Source organism: Oryctolagus cuniculus, chromosome 4 (assembly GCF_964237555.1).
Source record: "Oryctolagus cuniculus chromosome 4, mOryCun1.1, whole genome shotgun sequence".
NCBI lineage: Eukaryota > Metazoa > Chordata > Mammalia > Lagomorpha > Leporidae > Oryctolagus > Oryctolagus cuniculus.
The window spans coordinates 152,478,757-152,499,596 of record NC_091435.1 but is presented as its reverse complement, the minus strand read 5'-3'; the positions used below and the strand labels follow the sequence as shown (position 1 = coordinate 152,499,596).

Genomic DNA, 20,840 nt, shown 5'->3' with positions numbered 1-20,840 from the left:
CTTCAACCCCTCACTGTACAGATGAGAAACGGAGACCCAGCCAGGTGAAGCAGCTTGCCCTGCTTGTAATCTTGGCCTCGTCTTTTCCCCTAACGCAGAAAATCATGGAAGTTCTATGCCTTGTAGATTGTGATACTGTCCCATTACCCTTACTACTCAGGTAATAAGAAGCCACTGCTCAGTCCCCAACATGCACTTTGTGACCTACTATTTACAGTTAGCTTGGCCACTAGTGCTAAGAGAAAGCCTTCATAGATAATCTAAAAAAATCAGTTGTCATAAATAGGAACAAGAATGAGGGAATTACTGTAACACTGAGACTCAAAATCAAGTCTAGTGATTAATAGTGTTCTGTCTTCAATGTATAGTATTTTAGTAACAAGCCACTTAAAAAGGTGAGTTTTCTATTAGGTAACATGAAAAATTTCCAGAATTTTAACATTTCTGTCCTTTACTCTCCTGGGTTAAATGACTTGTTGACTGTCAAGTTCACTGAGATAATTAGCCCTTTCTTATAATAACCTGGCACAACATTAATGCCCTTATTCTAGCTCCTCAGATTAAGAGTATAAACCAAAATTGTGTAGAACAGGCCTCCTTTGACACACGCTGTTACATAAAAGCTGTGTCTCAGACAGCAGCCCATAGTGGTAGAGACGGCAATACTCACAAGCACTTGTTCAAATCTGTTCTACATACTAATCTTTCAAATCACAGACATTGGATTGACTCACATAAGAAACCAGAAATCTGGCATCATGGAGTCACAACATCAAAGTGACTGCAGTTTCTCCTTGACATTAAGTCCCCAAGATGACCACCACAATGTCCTTCGTCCCACATGACCCTCGATGTGAACCTGCCACTCCCTCAGCAAGAAGCAGGGTCTCATTCCCTCCTCTTGAGCCTGAGCTAGTCTGTGACTCACCTGAAACTTAGAAATGACTTGGTGTGACTTCTGGGGTGGGGGTGGGGGTAAGAAGAGACCAGGCAGCTCCCCCCTTGGCTTTCTGGGGGCTGCCATATCAGAAAGGACACACATAGGCACAATGGTCGACAACCGCAGCTGAGACCAAACTTCCCGTTCTCCTTGACAGGCGGCCAGCAAGTTAATGAGGAAGCCATCTTGTCGGTGGAGTTCCCAGCCTCAGCCCGAGTGTTGGGGCCACCCCAGCGTTCAGTCTCCCCACTGAAGCCCTGGATGCCAGGGAGCAGGGATAACTCTCTCTGGTGGTCTTCTCCAAACCAGCAACCCACACGCCACAGCCACAGCAAACTGGTCATTGTTCTCAGCCACTAAGTTGGAGGTGGCTATACAGTGTGTAGACAGAAGGGTGTGTCTGGGCAAAACTTGAAACATTACTGAGCCTAATAAATAAATAATCAATGCTACTTATATTTATAGGCTAGGTAGCCAGATAGCCTAGAAGGCTGCAAGACCCTTCAGGAAGCTCAATCCATTGGCACACAGAGGATGTATGTCCATCACAAAATGGGACCGTGTCCTGTGCACATCCGGATTGTACAGGACAGGAGGGGGCTGAGTACCAGGAAAAGGCCGGGCCGGGGAAGGAAGAGCCTTTTATAGCATAGTTATCTCATTCTCCAGTTACTGCCAGGCAACCTACTAAGGAAACCAGGAGTCTCTACGGGGCTCGTAAGACAAAGAACGCAGGCCAGGGGAAGGAGGGAGATAAAGCACACACAAGTGGTTCCGTTGCCCTTTGAGGTACGGGATGCTACACGGGCATGAGATGAGTACCAGAGAGAGGAGAAAGCCTAAGACACAATTAACCACACAGTCTTGACTAAAAAAGAGGAAAAATCAGGCACTTTAACTATTTTCCCCTTTTTTCCAAAATTCTGTTGATAACACACGTACATTTTAAATCTCATTAAGTAATGAATGTAAAAATAATTGCAAACATTAACCATTAATTACCTGGATACATTTCTCCACATTGAGGAGATGACAGAGTTGCATGAAGCGCACTCATTTGATGTTGCTCTTTGTATGGATGGTACCGATTTACTGCTTTTAGGCTTTTCTCTTTAACATACTGACTGCATGCTTGTGTTGGGACTTTATTCCTGGAGTTTTTACAGCAACAAATTCAAATGCCAAGCTCCAAAATAAGGAGTTACTTCCAACCTGACCATTTCTGTTCTCTATGGGTTATTTTCTCATCTCCCTTCTTTTATTTTTAAAGATTTATTTTATTTATTTTAAAGGCAGAGTTAGAGAGAGACGGGGGGGGGGGGGAGCCAAGACTCGAACTAGCACCCACACGGGACACCAGCCTCACGGGCGGCGACTTTACTGGCTACGTCACAGCGCCTACCCCGGTCTCCCTTCTTCAGTACTGCAGGATAGACTCTCGCAGATGTTCAATAGAGAAACCCATCAGCTTCAGCAGAAATACTTGACAGCAAATATATCTGGCTATTCATTGTTTAAAAAGGCTATTTTGCATAATCGTACAGCGCACATGCCTCGTCCCTCCTCAGATTTGTCTGCTTCCTAGTATGGTTCTTTGTTGAGTCAACTGTCTCTCTTAATTCTGGTGCTACAGCAGCAAAGAAAGCAGTCAGTTACAAAAAGCACATCAAAATCAAAATGCTGTGCAGCTGGGGCCAGCATTGTGGCACAGCAGGCTCAGCTGCTGCCTGCAACACCGGCATCCCATGTGGGCAATGGCTCACAGTCCCAGCTGCTCCACTTCCGATCCAGCTCCCTGCTAACGTGCTTGGAAAACAGCAGAAGATGGCCCAGGGGCCGGCACTGTGGCATAGCAGGTAAAGCCGCCGCCTACAGTCCCGGCTGCTCCTCCTCCAAACCAGCTCCCTGCTCTGGCCTGGGAAAGCAGTAGAAGACGGCCCCAGTCCTTGGGCCCTGCTCCCATGTTGGAGACCAGGAAGAAGCTCCTGGCTCCTAGCTTTGGGTCACCCCAGCTCTGGCCTTTGCAGTCACAAGGGGAGTGAACCAACAGATGAATGATCTCTCTCTTTCTGCATCTGCATATCTGTTAATTCTGCCTTTCAGATAAATAAATAATAAATACATCTTTTAAAAAAAGAAGAAGAAGATGGCCCAAGTACTTGAGCCCCTGCCACCCACGTGGGAGACCCAGATGAAGCTCCTGGTTCTTGGCTTCATCTTTTTTTTTTTTTTTTTTGACAGGCAGAGTTAGACAGTGAGAGAGAGACAGAGAGAAAGGTCTTCCTTCCGTTGGTTCACCCCCCAAAATGGCCGCCATGGCCAGCGCGCTGAGCCGATCCGAAGCCAGGAGCCAGGTGCCTCCTCCTGGTCTCCCATACAGATGCAGGGCCCAAGCACTTGGGCCATCCTCCACTGCACTCCCGACCACAGCAGAGAGCTGGCCTGGAAGAGGAGCAACCGGGACAGAATCCGGCGCCCCAACCGGGACTAGAACCCGGTGTGCCGGAGCCACAGGCGAAGGATTATTGGCTTTATTCTTGCTCAGCCCAACCATTTTAGCCATGTGGGGAGTGAACCAGCAAGCAGAAGATCTCTGTCTCTCCCTCTCTAACTCTGCCTTTCAAATAAAACAAACAAATCTTTTTTTAAAAAAATGCTTTTCAAGAGTCTAGGTCTGTCCTAAGCATGGCTGGATTTAATTAATTAAAAATAATAGAAAGCTGAGCAGGCTATTTTAGAAGGTCGTGAATCACTTCCTGAGTTGTGACCAAGTAGGGCCTGGACCTTCTGCACCTCAGCTTCCGAAATGTGAAGTGAACGGGGTGTCCCTCTCTTCCCTCCGTCCCTTCCTCCTGCCTCCCCTCTCTCCCTAGCACACAGCTGTGAGTGACCTGCGGGTGGCACAAGAAGGCATCACCCTTTCCCCTACATCAAACCTGGCCTGACCCAAATATTAAATATTGTCAAAATTACTTTATCAGAAGCAATGAGAGTTTATCATAGCTCAAGTGATGACTTAGGAAGGAGAAACAGCATAAATCCATGAGAAGTAATTTCCTAATGACCAAGATGGAACACTATCTGAATACAAAGAGGAAAAAGTCATAAAATTCAAAGGAAAAACTATTAGAGCATAAAAGAGACCTGCCTATGCAACGAAAGAATATGTCTAAATTGCAGGGAAGTAACTGTTTCCAGGGCCAACAAGACCCATAAATTATGGACTATGAAGAACTCCAACAGGAAATACGCAGTGAAAATCTTCAGATTTCACAAATATATGCTGGCTCATGCCACCTTTTGGCTAAATATCAGTATACAGTGAATGTGTATACAGTAATAATCAGAATTTCCCATCTTAAAAATAAAAAAGGCAGGTAAGAACAAATATGAAGATTCCAATGAAGTCTGAAACAATTTTTAGACCTTGAATCAAAAGAAGAATATTCAATTTGTCGCTCCCCATCTTCGCGGAGGAACGACACAGGACCCTGCACTGTTCTTTTGTCTGCTCGGCCCTCCCCGGGTTTGCTGCTGGTTCTTCCCGGGTTGGCTACCGACCCTTCCACCTCCGTGGAAGGGCAGTTCCCCCTAGCCACTTTCCCCACTTCCGCGGGGAGCGGCACACCGCCGGCCAGCTCTCTCGGGGGCCGCTCAGGTGTTCCTCAGGTGTTCCTGGTGCATGTTGTCTCTCTCCTCCTTTATGGTCCTCTTGAGTACGCTGCTCTCCTCCAATCAGGAGCAGGATCAGCTCCTGGAGGTTATTGGTTGAACTGGAGGCAGCTGTGTGGAAGTTGTTTACTCCTCTCCCAGCGCCATATTGTGGGAGAGCAGATGCATAGAATAAGTCTTAATTCCAGTAACAGTCTAGTCCGAGTTGCTCCCCACACAATTCACTAATGTTATACATTGCTTGGTTTATATTAATTTTTCTTTATCAGAGTATAAAAGATATGTTTTAAGTAACATTATAACATCCTGTAAGACTACTTTATAGGCAGATGAAATCTTCATTCTCTTAACCTGAAAATAGTTTTATAATTTAAAGTGATATTTATGAATTTATCTTTAAATTTTTTTAAATATTTATTTCTTTTGAAAGAATTACAGAGAGAAAGGGAGAGACAGAAAGATTTTCCGTTTACTGGTCAGTCCCCAGATGGCCACAAAGGCCAGCGCTGAGCCAGGAGCTTGATTTGGAGTCTCTTATGTAGGCGGCAATGGCCGTCCTCTGCTGCGCTTCCCAGGTGCATTAGCAGGGAGATGGATTAGAAGTGCAGCAGGGCTGGCGCCGGGGCTCACTTGGTTAATCGTCTGCCCACGGCGCCTGCATCCCATATGGATACCGGGTTCAAGTCCCAGTTGCTCCTCTTCCAGTCCAGCTCTCTGCTGTGGCCCTGGAGGGCAGTGGAGGATGGCCCAAGTGCTTGGGCCTCTGTACCCGCGTGGGAGACCAGGAGGAAGCACCTGGCTCCTGGCTTCATTGGTGCAGCGCCAGCCATAGCAGCCATTTAGGGAGGGAACCAATGGAAGGAAGACCTTTCTCTCTGTCTCTCTCTCACACTGTCTATAACTCTACCTGTCAAATAAAAAAATAAATAAATAACTAAGTGGAGCAGCCAGGACTCAAACTGGCACCCATAAAGGATGCCAGCGTTGTAGGTGGCATTTTTACCTGCTATGCCACAATGCCAGTCCTTGATCTTTTAATCTTTAAACCACACATACCCCCTAAATCCTGTAGCAAGACTGTAACAAATTCTACAAGGATTTTTCAATCATTTTTATTTTGTGAAAACCACGGTTTATCAAATCTAACCAAAAAATGAAGATACCTACATATTTTAATCCAGTTAAACTGGGCTAACAAGAGAAAAAAAATCTTCAAATTCAATTTATAAAGGAAGCACACTAATATTTTTATTCATAAACTGAGATTCCAGTTCAATGTATTAATTTTAGTGATGGATGAATTTAAGGAACACATCTTTTGGAAACTCATCTTTCTCCAGATAATATTAGTGTTGAAGAAAATTAAATAGAATATGTTGTTCCCCTATTCCTCTGCTCACTGTTTTATATACTTCTCCACATATAAAATTCACTTTATTATCCTTGTGAAAATTTTATAGAATATATTATTAAGATCTATGTTAGAGTTACCTTAATCTTCTCTCTTCTCATCTCACGCTAAAACAATTTTTTGTAAGTAGGGGCATACCCCAAAAGTTCTACATTAAATGGAAAAAAGGAGAATGGACTGACATTGGCTAAATACAACTAGGATGCATTTTGTAGTCACCAAATTTAAAACATGACAATACAAAACACAATTGCTACAGATTCCAAGTATCAGAGGAATTTGGTAAGTTACACATTATAGGATCTAAAGTAAACACTCCAAAAAGAAAGACACCATGTGGATATTGCATTGCTTCTATTCTCTGTATTTCAATCATCTGAAATAAGAGTCTTCCCTTACTTTTTATAACAGGAACAAAATTCACGGCAAATCTTTCTTCCAGAAAACCACGAGTCTCTGAGTCAGCACTTTAACTATTCTATTCAAACTGATGAGGAGCCTTGTATTCTTTAAGCAACACACTGTCATAAAATGATGACATGAAAAATACATATGAAAACATATGTGTATAAAATCACAGGAGTTTCATCTGCCTTTCTCAAAACAAGCTCAACTTCACATTCCACAAAATCTTCGACCAAACTTAAACACTTGTTTTCCTTACACTCAAATTCAAAACAATATAATTTGAGGTAAAGCAGTCAGGCATTAAAATAGTAATTTATATACTTATTAATCTTAAAACTGAATCTCAAAAAATAATCGGACAGTAAGATTAGGAAAAAAATAACACTATACCCCATTCATTAGAAAGTCACCTACTTTCTAAGTGCAGAGATCAGCAAACCCACAGAAAACAGCCCCGCCCTCCACAAACTCACAGATACACCAAAACTCCAGCCAGTAGGTAAGAGGCACCCAAAAAGAGGGGCCGAGTTTTAACCGCAAGAAAAGAAGGGTATCTCTCAAATAGGGTGCAGAGTACAAGACCAGGAGGGGTAAGATAATCGCAAGTTGCACGACTCAGAACTGACACAACAGAGAATTGGTGAAATGCAGCAGGAGACCCTGCAGGAGCCCTGGGCTGAGGATGAGGTGGTGGAAACTGACTTCAGCCTGCAGACTTTCACCAAGTAGTGCCACAGGAGCACTAATGGGAAACTGTGTGCACAAAGACTCACGGCAAAGGGAGAAGACCTGGAGAAGGAAGGTTACGTCTTACAACGACCTAAGCATGTGGTGGTAACAGGAGCTGATACCCGCAACAGAAACACGGGGACCTACTGGGGGGACGCGAGAATAAGCAGCTGGTAGGCAGAGACTACCTTCTAACACCAATACCTCCAGAAGGCTTTGTTTGCTCAGTTGGTGTGGTTTGGTCTGGACTGCTCTGGTCTAATTTGGTTAGGAAGGCATTATTTATAGCTCCTACTAGGATTCACCTCACAATCAACAGTTAATTCACACTTGCGTGTTAACATTTTTGAAAGCAAAATAGCTCCAAGAAAGCAGAATAACTCAGTGAAGAGAGCACCTGGTCTCACAGTCAGGTGCCCACAAATCTATTTTTGGCTTCTGGAGCAATGTTGCTCATCACCTTGTACAACCTAACAGGTCTCAGTTCCGTTCAAAGAAACATGTCAATGCAAACTAAATATGACTGATGAAGGGTTATGCAGGAAGAAACAAACTCCAGTCTGCGAAATAAGGCACTTCAGAGAAAAACCACTACACGCTTGTTAAATCACTAACAAGTAAGTTTCTAAATGATACCAGATGAACCTTCAACTATATGCATTCTTTGTTTTGATGAGGATGCACATGTACAAACACATCAATACCAAAATTTATCATTTTACCTACTTAGGTTCATCATTCTATGTCTCTTCTTGCTTCTAAGGCTGAATATCAATCACAGTCTTGATATAATTTTGAAACACTATATGGCTATTTAAAAAAGCTGACATGCAAAGTATTTCCATGAATTCAAATCCAGATAGAATATTATAAGAAATAATTGAATGGTTGCACTAAAACACTGGGTAGGTTACCTATGAGGCAAGGCATCCAGATAACCATTAAGAAAGCAAGTAAAGCTATGGCTCAGCGGGTTAATGCTCTGGCCTGAAGCACCGGCATCCCATATGGCCAATGGTTCGAGTCCCAGCCGCTCCTCTTCTGATCCAGCTCTCTGCTATGGCCTGGGAAAGCAGTCCTTGGGCCCCTGCACCCATGTGGGAGACCCAGAAGAAGCTCCTAGCTTCGGATCAGCACAGCTCTGGCCGTTGTTGCCAATTGAGGAGTGAACCATCAGATGGAAGACCTCTCTCTCTCTCTCCCTGTCTCTGCTTCTCCCTCTGTGTTACTCTAACTTTCAAGTAAATAAGTAAAATCTTTAAAAAAAAAAAAAAAAAAAGCAAATGGGGGGTTGGTGCTGTGGCGTGGCGCTGGCATCCCATATGGGCGCTGGTTCGCATCCCGGCTGCTCCACTTCAGATCCGGCTCTCTGTTATGGCCTGGGAAAGAGGTATAAGACGGCCCAAATCCTTGGGCCCCTGCACCCACGTGGAAGACCTGGAAGAAGCTCCTGGCTCCTGGCTTCGGAACGGCACAGCTCCAGCCATTGCAGCTATATGGAGACTGAACCAGCAGATCAAAGACCTCACTCTCTCTCTTTGCCTCTGCCTCTCTGTAACTCTGCCTTTCAAATAAAAATAAATTTAAAAAAAGCAAAGAGACAAGTAAACCATAATTTGCATTTTGCATGAAAACTGATCCTAAGGAACACCTAACATGCACTGGAGGGAGTTCAGGTTTCTTCCCGTGCATTCAAGTTGCAATTTTATGAATTCTGGAGTCTGGCACCTCAGATAAAAGTAAAGCTTACAGGTGTTTATTTAATGGGGAAGCAGGCTCTGACCTCCCCTTTCTTGAAAACCTGTGTTTGTTCAGAAGAAAACACAGTCTAAAATATTAGATTTAAATTCCCTACAACTACTGTGACAAACTAAGCCAATTCTAAGGACACTTTGAAGCATTCTTTTCCTGCTCCTTAGTTCTGAACGGTTTCCCTATTCTTAGATTAAAATAAAAATAGACAAACATAAAATCAAAATATATTAATTCAAAATAACAGTGAAGATGTTGACGCCTGATAGAGCTATTTCAAATCCGAGCCAAATCAATTACTAACTCTATAACGGGGAGTAAAACCTCCACCCCATTCTAAATCCCTGATACCTTTTGAAGACACAGCCAAAAGAATTTGCTGATAGACTGGATGCGACGTAGGAGAGCCAGCGAGTCAAGGATGCCGGCAAAGACTGAAGAACTGGGAGGCCATCAGACAGAGAGAGAAGCAGCCAGCTGGCTGGGGAAAGGACAGTTGTGTTGAAGGCACATTCAGCAGAGAGATTTAGCAGGCAGCTGGACATGCATACCCAGAGTAGAGAGGGGCTGGGGCAGAGATGAGAATTTGGGAGTGGCTGGTGTACAGATAGCACCAAGGCTGTGAGCAGAGGGAAGGCTGAGACCACTCCAACACTCTGGGTCAAAAGGAAATGAGGAATCAGCGAATGGGACCAAACAGAGTGACGAGTGAGACAAGAAGATGGGGAGTGGTCAGCTGTGTCAATGCATCTGATGGGTCATGCCGAGGGAGACCTGGAAAGCAAACTGGGGATTTGAAAACACGGAGGCTACTGGCAACCTCGACAAGAACAGCTCTGGTGAATAGTGGGGGTAAGAAACTGAATGGGGTGAGTTAAGAAAAATGGGAACGAGCAATTGAAGGCCGAGTAAGCAGACAACTATTCAAGGTGCTTTTATTTCTGCAAACCGAGGCAAAGAAATTAGGCAGGAGCCAATGGAAGTGGTTTCAAGAGAACATGAAAGAAATACCAGACTGCTTGAAGCTGATGGGAACAACCCAGCAGAGGGTGAAGACTGGTGCAATAGGAAAGGCAGGGAGAACTGCTGTCCCAATTAGCTGGGCAGACCAGAGGGGCAGAGATCTTCCGAGTGGAGAGATCAGCTCTGCGAAGGACCCAGGCCAGCTCACCTTGGCAGGAGGGGAGCAGAATCTGGGTGCAAGGTGGTCATAATGGGCCTCGGTCAAATGACAACAGTGGCCATCAGTCAGACTAATGCTATCATTTCCCAAGAATGGAAGAGAAGATCCTTGAAGAAGAAAGAAACCATCCTGAACTTTAAATTTCCTAATTATCTAATTACTTAACCCTGAAGAAGCTATTTTAAGCCAGAAAAGACAGAATTATTTTTGACATATTCCTGGCTTTTGTTGAGCAAGAGTAGGGACTCTAGAACAATATTAAATTAATTATAGAATACAAAGGAAGTTACAGAATAAAAAAAGCGCAAATTTCAACCCAGCACATATAAAAGCTGATATTCTTGTTCATAATCCTCTTCATTACTCATTGTCTGCTAAGTGCACACAAACTCAGTAACCCTGAAAATCAGTTAAGAAGAGAACACTAAGAATGCAAACAAGGATATCTAAGACCACTGGGTCAAATCCTGGGTCAAATGTTGTAATATATGTCATCTTCTTTTTTAAGATTTATTATATTGGGGCTGGCGCTGTGGCTTAGCAGGTTAATGCCCTGGCCTGAAGCACCGGCATCCCATATGGGCACCGGTTCTAGTCCCGGTTGCTCCACTTCCGATCTAGCTCTCTGCTATGGCCTGGGAGGGCAGTAGAAGATGGCTCAAGTCCTTGGGCCCCTGCACCCATGTGGGAGACCCAAAAGGAGCTCCTGGCTCCTGGCTTCGGATCGGCACAGTTCTGGCCATTGTGGCCAATTGGGGAGTGAACCATCAGATGGAAGCCCTCTCTCTCCCTCTCTCTGCCTCTCCTCTGTCTCTCTGTGTAACTCTAACTTTAAAATAAATAAATAAACCTTAAAAAATATTTACTATTTATTTTGAAAGAGCTACAGAGACAGAAGGAGAGACAGAGATCTTCCATCTGCTGGTTCACTCCCCAGAGGACTGCAACAGTCAGTGCTTGGCCAGGCTGATGCCAGGAGCTTCATCTAGGTCTCCCACACTGGTGGCAGGAGCCCAGACATATTTAGGCCATCTTCTACTGCTTTTCCTAGTCTGTTATCAGGGTGCTGGATAGGAAGTGGAACAGCTGGGACAGGAACTGGCCCATGTGGGATGTTGGCATCACAGGCAGTGCCTCTACCCATAACACCAGCGCCTGTAATATATGAATTCTTACATATTCGTTTAGTCAACACAGCAGTCCTTTGAAGAAACACTATTATCACTAGTATTTCCATTTTACAGATGAGGAAGCTACCCGAAGTTACATAACTTGCCCAGCGAACAGTAAGTGGCAGAGCTAGAATTGAAACTCAGGTCCTTACTATCAAGAAACAGAAAGAAAAAAAAAAAAACTGTAGGCTGAAAATGTACATCTTAAGTTAGCACCAAGAACTCAGCACAAGAACATCATTAAATTGTAACAGCTGTTGAAATGTTTTAAACATAATAGAAAAAAACATTAAAACACCTACCTCTTGAGTTCTCCTTCACCCAAGTGCAGCAGGCAGTGAACCTGAGCCCCCCAGACCTCTCCCGGGATGGGGTGACAGCGCAGCCTACTCTCTGGAATGTCATTCTATACTAACGCCTCTTTTATAATAAAGGGAAAAGCAGGGAGAAGGCTGAAGCACATTTTGTTCCAAATGTCTGGTTAACTTAAGATGCCACACACTTCTCACATATTATCCTAATTTGCCAAATTAGACATTATCAGAAAATAAATATTAAGTTGATATGCTATGTATTTCCTACAGTCTCTGCTACCATCGTATTTTTATTCATTTTGTCTTCATCTGAATAAACAAGCTATGTTTAAATACCACTTTGAAAATGTATAATAGGGGCTGGTGCTACGGCACAGCGGGTTAAGCCTCGGTCTGCAGGGCCAGCATCCCATATGGGCACCAGTTCAATTCCCAGCTGCTCCACTTCCGATACAGCTCTGTGCTAATGCATCTGGGAGAGCACTTGGGCCCCTGCACCCATGTGGGAGACCCAGAGGAAACTCCTGGCTCCTGGCCTCAGACAGCCCAGCTCTATCTGTTGCAGCCATTCGGGGAGTGAACAAGTGGATGGAAGATTGATCTCTCTCTCTCTCTCTCTCACACACACACACTTTGCCTCTCCCTCTCTCTCCATAACTCTGCCTTTCAAATAAAATAAATCTTAAAAAAAAAAAGAAAATGTGTAATAAGCCACAACTTGGGCACAGTCTCAGTCTCCTATACCCCCACCCTACACTTAACCTCCTCTAAGGCACCCAGTGTTTGTAACTCCACCAAACGCGTGCCACATTACTCCCTGTGCCTAGAAGTTCTCTAGCCACCTGCCAAGTTACGGATGGGGTGGGTGCCCTGACGAAATCCCCCATCTGCCCTCAGTGCTGGATGCTAACAGTGCTCAGCTAACTCGGAGACGGTATGTCCTCCTGTCCACAGCAATGACTAACAGGAACAGGGCAGGCTAAAAATGACTTAAGACACACATCAACCAACTGAAACACATGCGAGCTTATCTAGAGTCTGAGTTAAACAGACTGCAATACTTTTTATTACTTGTGGGGAGCAGGCCGGACTAGACTGAGTTACTGGAATTAAGACTTATTCTATGCATCTGCTCTCCCACAATATGGCGCTGGGAGAGAAGTAAACAGCTTCCGCACAGCTGCCTCCAGTTCAACCAATAAACTGTAGGACTTGCTCCTGATTGGAGAGCAGCGTACTCGGCATGTGGGCAGCCGAGTTAGGATTGGCGGAGGAGGACTATAAAGGAGGAGAGAGACGGCATGCACCAGGAACATCTATGGGGAACATCTAAGGGAACCCGTGCAGCCCCCGAGAAAGCCGGCCGGCGGTGTGCCGCTCCCCTGCGGAAGTGGGGAATGCGGCCAGGGGGAACTGCCCTTCCACGGAGGTGGAAGGGATAGTAGCCAACCCGGGAAGAACCAGCAGCAAACCCGGGGAGGGCCGAGCAGACGAAAGAACAGCGCAGGGTCTTGTGTTGCTCCTCCACGAAGAGGGGGAGCGACATAATGGTGCCGTGACTCGGATATGAAGCCTAGGCAGGGTTCAGTGTCGTTCCTCCACGAAGAGGGGGAGCGACAATTACTGACACTTTAAAGATGATTAGCTGGGGTCAGTGCTGTGGCACCTGCCTCCCATAAGGTACCCGTTCAAGTCCCGGCTGTTCCATTTCCAATCCAGCTCTTTGATAATGTGCCTGGGAAAACAGTGGAAGATAGCTCAAGTGCTTGGGCTTTTGCACTTGTGTGGGAGACCCAGAGGAAGTTCCTGGTTCCTGGCTTTGGATCCGCCCAGTTCTGGCCACTGCAGCCATTTGGGGAGTGAACCAACAGATGGAAGATCTCTCTCTGTCTCTCCTTCTCTCTCTCTCTAACTCTGCCTTTCAAATACTAATAAATAAATATTTTTAAAAATATGATAGGTATCTGAATACCAACTGGGTATTTGACGATATTGAGGAACTATTGTTAGTTGTTAAGCATAACAATGGTATTACCATCTGTATAAAAATATATATGGTTAATATGATGTCTAGGGTTTGCTTTAAAATAACACAGAATGGGCTGACTATAGGAGTGCAGAAGAAGTAAGATTGGCCATGAATTGACAATTATTAAAGCTGGGAAATGGGTACAAAATGGTTCACTATACTACTCTATTTGCATCTACTGTCTACAGTAAAGTGTTTAAAGAGAGAGAGAAGAAAAAAAAAATCAAAGGAAGAGAGGGAGTCAAACATATAACAGGAATGACAAACAGTGCCAAGTCAGCCCATAATGCTAAGTTTTCACAGAAGTTTGATTAAACAGAATAAGATACTAAATAATATTGAAATATTGAATATTGACTTTTCAATTGAATATTGAATTGAATATTCAATATTGAAAATATGAATAAAGAATGGTGTGAAGATTCACTGAATGTGTTTTGAAATAAAATGAACTGAAATACAATGAAGTGCATTGATACTCATTTCTTTCATGCAATCATTATGAAGGTAGGTAAAGTAAACAATCAAATTCTACCTCAAGGGCATGACTCCTGAAATAAGTTTAGATTTTTGCTATTTTGTAAGTTAATACATTATTAAAATTTATGCTTTTCATGCATTATCTCAATTAATTTTCATAAAAACCCAGTGACGCAGATCCCATTATTATACCCACTCAAAGATGAGGAAACCAAGGTTGTTAGCAGGTGACTCCCAACCTGGATTCAGACCCAGGATGGCTGACTCCTAAACATAAGGCACTAAGCTCCTCCTTGCAAAGCAGTGCTCCATGGGACTGGGCGTCATCAATGCCCTAATATCTTACCACGGAGTTAATGAAGCCAGAACATTTCGGCAACGGGTCCTGAACACTGGTGGACGCTTTGAGCACCTGACTAACCGAATGTGTGGATGAGCCACCACCAGTTCCACTGGGTGGCCTTGCTGGTACTTAGGACTTCGTGCTGGCTGAGCCCTTCCTTACCAGGACTCTCAGGATACCTACCACAAGGGACAGACTTCCCTGGCTAGCATTCAGCCCCACAAAGCTGACAAACCTACCCAAGAACTCAAGTTGTAATCTAGACCCCTTTTTTAAACACAATGAACAAATAAGCAGCCATATTTTTAGACTTTCATGAAAAATAGAGGAAAGCTTAAAATTAAAAACTGATGAATTCTGAGAGTGTAATTATTAGTAAAGCCCAGAATCTCAAAATTTCCTTTCATGAGACAAAGCTTAGATTAAACAGACAGAGTAGAAAGGAGGATAAGAAACTGAAAACTAAACTCATCTTCAGATGACACTATCCTAAAATAATTTATAAGCACTGTTGAAGAAGCAGGAGTCAAAAGGTTTAAGAACAATCTCTTCATCAACTTTACAACTGGGGGGAAAAGCCACCTCTGTCCCCACTGGCCTTCCCCAAGTCTGGAAGCACATGGCTGTGATTTAGACTGGGTGGGGCAGAGACTAAATAAACACAGCTTCTATTCTTGGCACGCTTTTCCTGGCCACTCCAAAATTTCCTAGTCACAAATTACTGCCTGCTATCTTTTAAAATAGATCTTTACACAAAGAATTCATAGAAAACTTTTCAGAATCAGGAAGAGATATATATAAGTTCTTACTTAGCTAATTTACTTTAGAAAATAATTTATTTTTAAAGTATTATAGATGCATATATATATATATATTCTCAAGATAAACTAGAAGGAAGGCTTAAAATACTTTCCATTGTAAATAGACTCGGAGTAAATTTCAAACTAGAATATTCATTACTGATGTTAACAGTAAATTTTTCATCTTAAAAACTCCAACTTGATTGAAATTTTGAACATATCTTTGCAAAACTTAATAATAAATCTAAACTGAAGATACAAGTTACATATTAACTAACGAAATTCTCTCTTCAGCATTTAAATTCATAATATGCTTACTAGTGACTTTTTTCACTTCACAGGAAAATAATAGAAGTACAAAAACATATTTTATGTATTTCACATCTTCCTCATGCATTTTGGACAGAAAATCAAAGGATGAGCTACATACATTTGGGCCAACTCATCTACCAGGCATATAGGGCACAACGCAGTATGTTTAGGGCTCCATGAAAATGTTTTAGCATCTTTTAAAGTCAGAAGAAATAAAGGACTTTTAGGTCAAATAAAATGTTTTAGAATACAGTATGAACAGATTTGTCTGTATGCCCACACAGTAATAGAGTACAATTTCTAATTTTTATTTTTAGTGGAGGAAAAAGCACACAAAGGAAAAAGGGCCTGGGTCCTTGAACACCATCATGCAGCCCTGCTCCTTCCAAGGGTAAAGTCCTTCCTGGCCCAGAAGCTGCTCTGGGTGGGTCCAGGTTACTCTTGTCAATGCAGACGATGGTGAACGAGGCCTTGGCTGGGCCCGGAGATTGATGGCACCCATCAGCACCTACTCCTCCCTATCCTGCTCCCCTCATCTCCACCTCCTCCCTCGGGGCTCCCCACAGATAACGGGTGTAGAATGAGCACGCTTCCTGCACACTGTCGCTATTCTGAAGACTTCAACGGAGAACTGGAGCTGCCAACAGCAGACTTTTGCTCTGAATCTGTTGTTTGGTTGCTTGCTTGATTTCAGATCCTTCTGAAAATCTGATGAAGGCATCTCAATTTCATCACCGGAAATTCATTTCCTTCATATAAAAGACTTTTAGATTTGGTAAATAATTGTACTTCTCCTTCTCATGATAAATTCAAAAAGTAACCGCCTGCTTTCCAAAAAAATTAAAATAAATCAAAATTGTGTAGATAAAACAGGAAGTACACGTTACACTAAAAGAAAATTCTCCGGCCGGCGCCGCGGCTCACTAGGCTAATCCTCCGCCTAGCGGCGCCGGCACACCGGGTTCTAGTCCCGGTCGGGGCGCCGGATTCTGTCCCGGTTGCCCCTCTTCCAGGCCAGCCCTCTGCTGTGGCCAGGGAGTGCAGTGGAGGATGGCCCAGGTGCTTGGGCCCTGCACCCCATGGGAGACCAGGAAAAGCACCTGGCTCCTGGCTCCTGCCATCGGATCAGCGCGGTGCGCCGGCCGCAGCGCACTGGCCGCGGCGGCCATTGGAGGGTGAACCAACGGCAAAGGAAGACCTTTCTCTCTGTCTCTCTCTCTCACTGTCCACTCTGCCTGTCAAAAAAAAAAAAAAAAGAAAAAAGAAAATTCTCCGCTGGTGCCGCAGCTCACTAGGCTAATCTTCCGCCTGCAGCGCCAGCACCCCAGGTTCTAGTCCCAGTCAGGGCACTGGATTCTGTCCCGGTTGCCCCTCTTCCAGGCCAGCTCTCTGCTGTGGCCAGGGAGTGCAGTGGAGGATGGCCCAAGTCCTTGGGCCCTGCACCCCATGGGAGACCAGGAGAAGCACCTGGCTCCTTGCCTTTGGATCAGTGTGGTGTGCTGGCCGTGGCGGCCATTGGAGGGTGAACCAATGGAAAAGGAAGACCTTTCTGTCTGTCTCTCTCTCTCACTGTCCACTCTGTCTGTCAAAAAATAAAAAAATAAAAATTCTCGGTAGATGGCTACACTTTGGTTTGATACAGAGGTTGAAACTGGGGCCTGGTCTTTGACGGTCAGTCAGCTTGGGCTTCTAAAGATAAAAGAGAGGCATCAAGTGGGGAATCGCAGACCAAGGGTGGCCTGGCCAGGCAGGGAGAGTCCACGCAAAGGAAGGGGTGTGCAGATCCCCAGCCCACTCCTGGTGACATCCACTCACATCACTCCCTGTGCCCACACTCTCGGATCCACTCACAGCACTCCCTGTGCCCACACTCTCTGGGGCCTTCCACGACAAGGATTCTACCACCAGCGCTGTGTCACAGAAGGGGACCACAGCAATCCTGACTGAGGCCACCAGACACCCTTGCCAGTCTGCCTCCAGGATGGCAGTGAGCAAAGGCACCCCTACTCCTGGGGATGGCAAAGCCTAGAGCTGAAAGACAGACACCAGTCAAAGGGGCAGAGAACCACCCAACAGGCCAACTCACCCTAAGTTCTTACCCTTTTAAAATACACATCCATGTTTCTCTGTGTGTGTGTGTGTGTGTGTGTGTCTCACACATATTAGTCTGCTTCCTTCATTTCTTTCTTTCCGTTTTCTTTCTGTTTTTTTTTTTCTTTTTGGCCAACAGCTCTTTTTTTTTTTTTTTTTTTATTTTGACAGACAGAGTTAGACAGTGAGAGAGAGAGACAGAGAGAAAGGTCTTCCTTCCGTTGGTTCACCCCCCAAATGGCCGCTACGGCTGGCGCTGCACTGATCCGAAGCCAGGAGCCAGGCGCTTCTCCTGGTCTCCCATGGGGTGCAGGGCCCAAGCACTTGGGTCATCCTCCACTGCACTCCCAGGCCATAGCAGAGAGCCAGACCGGAAGAGGAGCAACCGGGACAGAATCCGGCGCCCCAACTGAGACTAGAACCTGGTGTGCTGGCGCCACAGGCAGAGGATTAGCTAGTAAGCCGCAGCGCCGGCCAAGCCAACAGCTCTTGAAAAGGTTAAAAAATGAAAGTCACGTCCCTGGTTCTGGTCAAATTGGCAACTGTGCAGGCAGTCAGGGTATCAGCTGTTTTTCAGGATTCCTGGACAGGAGGCCCAACGAGCAGAGCATGGACACATGAAGCCACACATTCCATGACACCCGAGTTCTTACTGTTGTTTCACGAAAGCAGCAAAGCCAGATTAGCTGTCCACACCCAGGTGCTCCTTCTACCATAGAACCAAGATTTTCTTAGCGCCACAATTCTACAGTTCAAAGAGATCACAGAAGATAAAGTCTGATGGTCCCCACACACCAGATGACAGCCACCGGGCGGCTGCATGGAAAAATGCCAATGGGCTCAGCCAGGCGCAGTGGAAGGGCCCTGTCCTGCCGGAACCCGCATGAGGGATTAGAGGAAACATCCACCAGCCTCCAGGCGTGTGCCATGTCAGGGGAACCTCCTCGAATCCCTTCTGCCGCACTCCTCCACAAACCCAGCCCAGCCACTTCCCAGGAACAGAGAGCTGCACGGGTCTCTCCCACTGCTGAGGCTTCTCCCATCCGGCTGCCAGCTGCAAGACCTTGCTGAGCCTCCAGGGCTCTGCGCTCTCCAGGGTACACCCCTGAGTACCCCCAGTAGCCACACAGGCGCTCCTACGGATTCCACTGCTTCCCCGGCAAGCGCCTTGCTACACGCAGGCCTTTGTGTCTCACTTTGTTCAGCAATGAGACAAGAAGTCAAGGGCAGACTCTCCAGTGAGCTTGGCAGTTTCAGCATTCTTCCAGTATAGGGGCAGGCAGTCGCCCATGTTCACGTGGCAGGACGGGCCTGCTCCAGTTCCTGTCCGAGAAGAACTAATTTAGTTCCATGACATGAGTGTCACCCCAGGAGCAACTTCTAGGCCACTCAGAGTCCATGTATATCCCACCTACTGCTCACCTGGGGCAAAATGGCTTAATAATATCTCTGGCATGAAAAATAATCTTCTCGGAATATTTTCCACAGAACAATTTGAATTCACAGAAATACATTTCAGAGTAGCAGGAAAGCAATTTGTGAGAGACTTCCATGAATTTAATTCACAGAAACAAATTTCAAAATAACAGGAAAGCAATCAATGGGGAAAATAATTGTCTAGTTCATAGATGCTAGGATGAGGCCTGCTGCCCTAGTCTAATGGTAAAACTCAAAACTTAAACCTTAAGGAAAGTAACTACTCCATGTACTACTCCTGTACGAAATGTTTAAAAGTGTCCTCTTTGGCATGCAAATATGCCTGCTCCAAATTTTTTTCCCCCTCATTTTATCAGCATCTGGGGCTGGGCCAGGCTCAAGCCAGGAGCCCAGAACTCAATCTGGGTCTCCAGTGGGACGACAGGGACCAGGTACTTGAGTCTTCACCTGCTGCTTACCAGGATGCACAACAGCAGGAACCTGGATTGGAAGTGGAGCCACGACGCAAGCCAAGTCCTCAGATACGGGATGTGGGTGTCCCAAGAGCGGTCATAAACACTGAGTCACTCACTCCCCGCCACCCCGCTTCCCAACGTATATGCCTTTCCTGTAAGAAACAAGCCGTATCATGTGTGATTGAGCCAATGCATGGCACAAGATGATTAAAGACTCTCAAGCAAAGATTAAGGGTAGAGGCAGATCAGCACCCTCACACTTGAATACTTCTCTCCAAACCACGTTCGACTGAAAATTAGAAGAAGGTTACGTGTTAGAAGAAGGTTAATTCAATTCAGCTCATGTTCTTGCCATAGAAATCATGCGCCTGTTTAATTTTAATAGCAGTGTACATCAGAACTGATACTCTTTCTTTAAAAAGACAATCTCATCATCCCACTGTCTTTTAACTTTGAAGCTGGCCTGAGCCTGAAATTGGCCAATAAGATTAAGCAGAGGATTTCCACTCAGAATATTTTCCATACAGATCCTCTCTTCTTCAGATTTGTTCCTTCCTGGCCTGCTCTTCAATTCTTTCTAATTTTTTCCAGTTCTATAGGAAGAACTATGGTGTCATCAGCATCACTCTCCTCTTCAAAAATCTCCCTCTTCCTCACCGGGTAGGGGATCATCAGCGTGGAGGTCGGCAGCAAGAATCGGGTCTGACCGAGGCCTCTCCGATGCTGAAGACGCGGTGCACGCTCTCCAGTTGGACAATGTCTCGTGGCAGCTCTCTCTTCCAGCTCTCCAGAAGTGCCGGTTATGAACGTCTGCAGGAACATCCTGAGGAGTCTGTCTCTATTCTCTGCATAAGAAGGCAAGTCTCTGCTTGCATACTACTTTGAGAGCTGGCTCAAATCACCATCTCCTTTTCCTATTCCACCTCTTGCGGGTTCAAAAGTTGGCCTGGCTGCTGTTGTCATCCTTTAAACTTGACAGAGGTCCAACACCTCTTGGCTCCCAGACACCTCTGCAAGGTGGTAAACTTCAGACCCTTTCATGGCAGAAACACAACTCTGGTTTCTCAATAAGCCGGGCAGTTCACTTCAAATGGGTGCTGCTCCAACATTACCTTTGATGGCACTGGGTTTCTATTTTGGTGCCTTGTTGACTAAGCAGGTGGGGAATGAAGTGCCATCTTCCCGAATGGCACGTACAAGATGCAAGAAGGTGCCCTAGTGGCACAGCGGGAAGAGCAGGAGACCTGGATCCAAAGCTCACCCTTGCCAGAATCTCACGGGATCTGCGCAATCTTGTATGTGCGGGCCTCAA

At 45.2% G+C, this 20,840-nt stretch overlaps 1 protein-coding gene and 1 pseudogene across 1 annotated transcript in view; both read right to left on the bottom strand.

The window, feature by feature from the left end:
* Positions 1 to 20,840, bottom strand: part of PLCL2 (phospholipase C like 2) — a 196,817-nt gene that overhangs the window by 159,032 nt on the left and 16,945 nt on the right. The gene's annotated exons all lie outside the window — the stretch shown is intronic.
* On the bottom strand, positions 19,874 to 20,641 carry LOC138849394 (spliceosome-associated protein CWC15 homolog pseudogene; annotated as a pseudogene).